Genomic DNA, 6,672 nt, shown 5'->3' with positions numbered 1-6,672 from the left:
GAAGAGACCCAGTTTCAGGAGTATCTGATGAATTTTTGGCAGAGAGCCAGGAATTGTCAATCATGCAGCTAGTGTACTATGAGTTCTTTATTTCATTCTAAATGAGGAAGAATACAAATAAGAGCTACAGGGATAAAAGCTTTGACTCTCAGGGTAGAGTATTGAATTTTATCTTCAGTGGATTCCTGGACATGCCATTGAATTTTATGATAAGAATGGAGACAGGGCTACTCCCTTGGACATGCATTAAGTTCTCTTACTCTTTGTCTTGAACATACAAGATTAAGGCTTTGTGGTACTAAACATAGCAAGAAATGGTCCTGGGCAGTATCACAAATAACATGAAGATTATTTTGTTGAGCAAGGGTTACTCTCCTGGAGTCTTCAGATGTTCATATGTGCTTGAAAATCTGTCACTGACAACTGTATTGATATCATAACCTAATCAGGAGAGACCATACAAAAAAGTATATTATTCCTTCTGCAGTACTTGGTTGAAATTAATTCACATCACACATTTGTTTGTGAGGCTGATATTAATGTTCTACATAGATGAAAGCATTGCCTCAATCCTTGTCTTAGTAATTTGTTTTGTTTTGTTTTGTTTTAATTTGGAAAATAACTGAGTATTCTTCAGATCCACACCTGAACTGAAGTACTGTTCCTCAGACTCTGTACATAGAGGACATCTGAGTAGTAGTTGACATTTTTAGTCTGGGTGTCTCCCCATGGATCTTATTGGGCCTGAATAAGCATGCATAGACTTATTTCAGTTAAGGGAATCATGTAATATCCAAAATATTACAGGATCCATCTGCTCTAAATATTTTCTTTTAGACACGTGAAAGAAGTTGTATCAAAGGCTGTGTAACAAAGGTTGTAGATATTACAACATCCATAGAAGATAATATATAAAGAAGAATTCTGTAGGGCTACACAGATTGATCTAGTATCCCCACACATTTATAAGCCAGGACAGACAAGAAATCACTTCACGTGGAAACTTAAAAAAATCTGATGCTCTGGTATTTGGAGTGTTAATAGATAAAGAAAAACCACCTAAAAAGCACATGCATATATAGTAGATGCTATTCAAAAATTATCCAGAGGCAGTTTGCAACCTACATTTAGCACAAAGTGATTGATTCCCAACTTCACAGATTCTGATCAGAACCATTGAGTATTAAGAAATCTATATTAGGGTGTTGGGGATTTAGCTCAGTGGTTGAGCATTTGCCTAGGAGGCACAAGGCCCTCAGTTCGGTCCCCAGCTCTGAAAAAAAAGAACCAAAAAAAAAAAAGAAATCTATATTAGAACTCACTTGCGTATCACATGTACTTATAGCTAGGTAGTCACAGCAAACATGACATTCGGAAAGCACAGCTTGAACTTGTCAACAGTGGAGTGAGTGCATATAGTGGATGAGGTTTGGGCATGAAACTCAAAAGTCCAAATTACCACTTAGATTTGAGTTTTGAGGACAATAAATACTTAATGAGTTTTGGGACAAAATTTGAATCTAAATACTCCAAAAATTATTTATCAATCAGCTCTGAGTCCCTATGGAGATTGGTGGATATTATGAATTTAGTCTGTGCCCCAGAGTTATAAGTAAATACTGCAATTTGAAGTGATTAGATATGCTAAAGAGGCATGCAAAACAAAGGAGGCCATGGTACCTTTGAACAAGTGTGCCTCTCCAAAACTTAGCACGATTTACTGTGGAGTGACCTAGATACTAGACACACACACACACATACACAAACACACAGACACACACACACAGACTCACACATACACACATACACACATACACAGACACACACACACACACACACACACACACACACACACACACACACACAAACACATAACCCATAAATAATTGACTTCCTCTGTGTTTTGTGTTGCAGGTTGGATTTATACAAGATATGAAGTGTATTCTCCACAAGTAAGTTAAACCCAAACTCAATGAAAAATTTAAAATTCCTCCTCCTTTCTTGAGAAAGCATTCTGTGAATGAATAATGCTTACATTTTAAAGTTTAATAGGGATGACTTGAAAACAGTAACTATGAATCCCACTTTAAACAGCATTTCAGAGATGTGTAGTGATTTAATTTTGATTTTATGAAACCGCAGTTGCTCAGGTCTCATGATTGTAGTATTGAACCAGGTCATTACTAGACAAAACAAAGCTAAGGGCTTCAGGAAATATGCATGAGGAAGACTTTGAATTGTAGAAATTACATGCTATAAATTTAGTGGTATACATTGAGAGGATGAATTTTTGAAATGTTTATCTCCTTTGTAGTATAAAAATTTGAGCTAAGTAAATGCTGTAGTCTAGGTAGAAAAGGGAAGTGAGTTTCCATTCAGAGACTGGAATTCCATTCATGCTGAACATGAACATAGGAGGATTTCTAAGAAATGTTGAAGCACATCAAGAGCTTCTGAGCATCCAGGAGGTGTCTCAGAGGATTAATTTGTTCTTGTTATGAGGGATTTTCAAGTTTCTTATTTGAAAACAGCCAAGAGAATTTCAAAGTCTAGAAACCAATTTCTGTACAAGTCTCATATTAGCTTTGGGAGACCATGACCTGTAATGGGCCCAAAAAGGCATAGCTAGATTCACCTTTTAAAATGTATTACAATTGGTTACTGACTGCCTTTCCACTATGTTCCCAAGGACAGCCACAGGGTACGACTGTGGTGCTAAACCTTTAGCAGGAGAATTCTGCTTAGCTCAATTACTGTCTTTTGTTTTTGATTTGAGTTGTGTTTGCTTCAGGTATTAGTATTGTTGGTTTGGCTGGAAGTGTTATTATTCATTCTTAATTTATTTTTGTTCTTTTGGTGAATTTGCAGTGCTTTTAATATCATGCACATTACATTATGACTATCATTTAAGCCCCTTTTGAAAAAAATTAATATATATTTTTCAGAATAAAATGTGTTTTTCAACTCATAAGAAACATGTATTTTCATTTGTAGTGTTGCATAATGTAATCCCAGAAACCATATGCACAGATAGATCACTGGAATTGCAGGGCCCTTGGGATTCACATTTGTTCCCAGCAAGCAAGAGGTACACATGTGGATTCGCCTATGATGTGGCTAGTGTGGCCTACTCTGTATATGAATTTCATGATGTAAAAGGAATTCATACTGTATCCTTGTGGTCATATATTTAGCTACTCCTAAAATATAGTACTTTAGGAATGATCACATAGAACAAATTAATGAGAAAATCAACAGAATTACTCTATTGACTCTGAAGAAATGAAAACATTCACCAATGGATTAGAAATAAAAATCAGGAAAGTCAGACCTAATCTTTCTCTGGTTTCTTAAAATATAGTGGCAGTGGGAACCACATAGAAGAGATAATGAATTCCATGTTTTTAAAAACCTTTTTTATACTTAGTTTTTATGTTGTTGGCCTTGAATAAGTATTTGGTGTCTATTTTGGATAGTTGTTTGGTTCAGATTATTATCATTACCATTATTATTGCTATTATTTTTTTATACATAAGTGTTTCGCTTGATGTAAGTGCTATGTACCACATACATGCAATTCCCACAGAATCCAATCAGGGTCCATGAATTCCTCCTGGAACTGGGTTATCCTTTTAGTGAGTCCTCAAAATGGTTGAACTATCTACCCAGGTCCTGCCCATGACTTTTATCCTTCCTTTTGTGCTGTATTAGTTGAATTGGATCGAAGTCAACCAAAGGGAGAAGTTTTGTGAGAACTACAGGAATACATACATGAGATAGGAATGCTTATTGTCTAAACTGCCAGTCATCCATGAGGGCATTAGTGGATACAGCATCATACCACAGCATCTCTTATTGTAAGGGTTGGAGCAGAACTGTCAAATCTAATCCTGTGTTATGATGTAGATTAGACTCATCAGTTTAAATTAAGAATTTAAAAACTCTACTGGGGTTGAAAGTGGTAAGGGAATCATGCTAATATATCATAAATGCTGTCCTAAGAGCAGGATTCAAACTAGTCTGTGGGTATGGAGCCTGCAGCACAGACTACAGATTCTTGGTGGAGAATGATTCAGTTCAAAACTGGGAAGGGAGAAGGATGGTTGATATTGTTTTAGAAGATCTCCCAACATTTAAAAAGTGTTTCTTTCAGATCAGTGAGTGATTCTTGTAAAGCAACTCCAGAATTGAACTTCTGAGACCAACCATCAGCCTGAGAATTAATGTGTGAAAGAAGAATTTCTGTGTCTGTTCAGACTGTTGATTTCAAACCAACAGCAAAAAGTGTCCATCCTATGAATGATACATAGATTTATGTACATATTATAGCAGGAAGCATACAGACTTTCTTCAGGTTCATGAATGAGGTATTCAGCAGTTGACCTGGCTCAGCAATTAAGGAAATTTGTGCCAACTCTTGAGACCTGACCTCTTTTACTATGAGCCCCATAATTGAAGTAAAGAACAAACCAGACAACTTGTCTCAGATTTTTATTTACTTGTGGTTTCCTGGTCTTGGTCCATAGAAGGAAGGAAATCTAGTTTTCCAATTCTTCTTAATCCTATAATACTTCCTTATGCACTCATGCAAATATATTACTTTGCATTTCCTTGATAGGTTACTTTTGCTATTTGAGTTCTGTTGCCAATAACTATAGGAAATAAGAAGCACTAAATCAAAGCATCATATGAAAATCATGCAAAGGGAATGGGGGCATTGGTAATTTGTAACTGAGCTGAAATTCTTACCAGACACAAACTGCTGTAAAAGGTCTTCTCTGGATTCCTGGTGTATGAGCAGCTGTTCCCTAACAGAGTAGAGGATGAATCTCTCTGTACAGATAAAAGGGATTTATCACAATGATAACAGGCTGTGGACCACATAATTTAACAATGGATGGATATGTGGAAAGTCCAAGAATCCAGTAGTTGATCAGTCTGCAAGCCTTGATGTCTCATCTGGTCATTATTATATTGTGAAATCTTCAGTAAGGAAGTTCTATTGTCTGTGAGGGTTTGGTAGCAATGTGAGTGCAAGCTAGAAAAAGTAAAAGCTTCTTTCTTCCATCTTTTCTATGGGCTTCAAGTATAATGCATTGTTAAGAATACATAGAGATTGGCATTTTTCAATAGACCATTACCTTAAACTGAATGTTCTTTTCAGGGAAGGTACAGCCTCACAGCACAGCTCAGGAGTATGAGAACTGCAAGACCCAGTCTGTGAAAATCTTCCTGTTCATCGAGCCCACCTTCAAAAATTGCAGAAATACCGAAAAAGTCCTCAATCCACACCCTTTCAAGCATGGTCTTCTGGGATTTGTAGACATCACAGCCACTAACAACACCAATTCAATTCAAGATTACTTACAACAGCTCACTGGAGTGAGAATAGTCCCTTGGGACTTTATAGGTAATCAAAGACTTCATAGGCAGACACAGTGATCTAATCTCCCTAAAACAGAATGGGGAGCTAATGATGTGGCCAAAGCAGATTGTAGCTCTGCTGTTATGAAAAGGGTGGCAGTAAACCCCATGCTGACAGCAAACATTCAGGCATGCTGAAGGTCAGTGCATCTGGGAGTTGATGTGCATCATGGAGGAGGACAGTATTTTCTTGTGACTTGGATTTTCAAAAAAAATGGCTTTTATTCTATTCCTCAGTGCTTAAATTTGATGCTGTTTGCTTGAAAACATGAGGTAGGGAAGCTTAACAGATCACACAGATTTGATTATCCATACTTCATGTGCTGACATGTTTCTACCTTTAAGCCCATGTTTCACAATCCAGTGCATCTAAATCTCCAGTGAATCAATTACTGTTTTTCTACCATGCAGTTCTGCTGATGTCATTTTGCAGGAGTCCACTTCCTAATGATTATTAAAACGAGGAATATTGTGAAGTTGTGTATGATCTACACACAGGCCTTTCACACTTCTGCATCTCCAACTCTCAAATGGTGTTCTCAAACTTTCCTTCCCACAAGCACAGAAGTCCACAATGGTATGAGGATTCTGTCTGAAAAATCAGGTGAAGAACTTTAGCATAGTTGTTCCTCTGTGTAGCAATATTAATGGCAGAGGATGTGATGAATTCAACTCTGTTCACAAACTGGTTAATTGCCAAGAAAATCCCAAACAGTTGTGAGTTGATTCTAGTCAGAGTCTCAGAAAAGTCATATATGAAATTCAAAATTTCAGTGCTCTCCTTCAAAGACTGTCTATGAAAGAAGTTGCTGGCATAGCACTGTCCTAAACTATTTATTCCATTCACACTTTTATATTTTTTATATTTTGCTTTGATGTCTTGCAATGATGTTTATTAATCATGGAAATGCATGTCTCTTCTCAGGTCTCCAATGAGAAGGATTCATTCTTTAAAAAGATGTATGTGCAGGTGACTAAAAAAATAAAAATAATAATGACTAGACCTTGACTAAATTTCTGGGTTAAAGATGCAACTTCCTACCACAAAGATCACATTAGAAGTAGATTTGACACACACATACACACACACACACACACACACACACACACACACACACTTGTATGTCTGGTATTTTAAGAAAGCTTACCTGGTTGAAGATTAATTTTAATGTCGGCTTGAATCTGTTCACAAGGATTTTATTGAGATTATGTGTGTATCGGTGTAAATTAGGCTGTAATACTCAGTCT

The 6,672-nt window shown here is 36.7% G+C and overlaps 1 long non-coding RNA gene across 1 annotated transcript; it reads left to right on the top strand.

Annotated features, from left to right (window-relative positions):
* Positions 1–1,842: 1,842 nt before the first annotated feature.
* On the top strand, positions 1,843–6,423 carry Glrx-ps9 (glutaredoxin, pseudogene 9). The gene is made up of 2 exons (XR_010061850.1): positions 1,843–1,952; positions 5,165–6,423. It is a non-coding gene; the product is annotated as a glutaredoxin, pseudogene 9 (long non-coding RNA).
* Positions 6,424–6,672: the final 249 nt, after the last annotated feature.

This window comes from Rattus norvegicus, chromosome Y, assembly GCF_036323735.1.
Source record: "Rattus norvegicus strain BN/NHsdMcwi chromosome Y, GRCr8, whole genome shotgun sequence".
NCBI lineage: Eukaryota > Metazoa > Chordata > Mammalia > Rodentia > Muridae > Rattus > Rattus norvegicus.
This window is presented reverse-complemented; position numbering and strand designations above follow the sequence as displayed.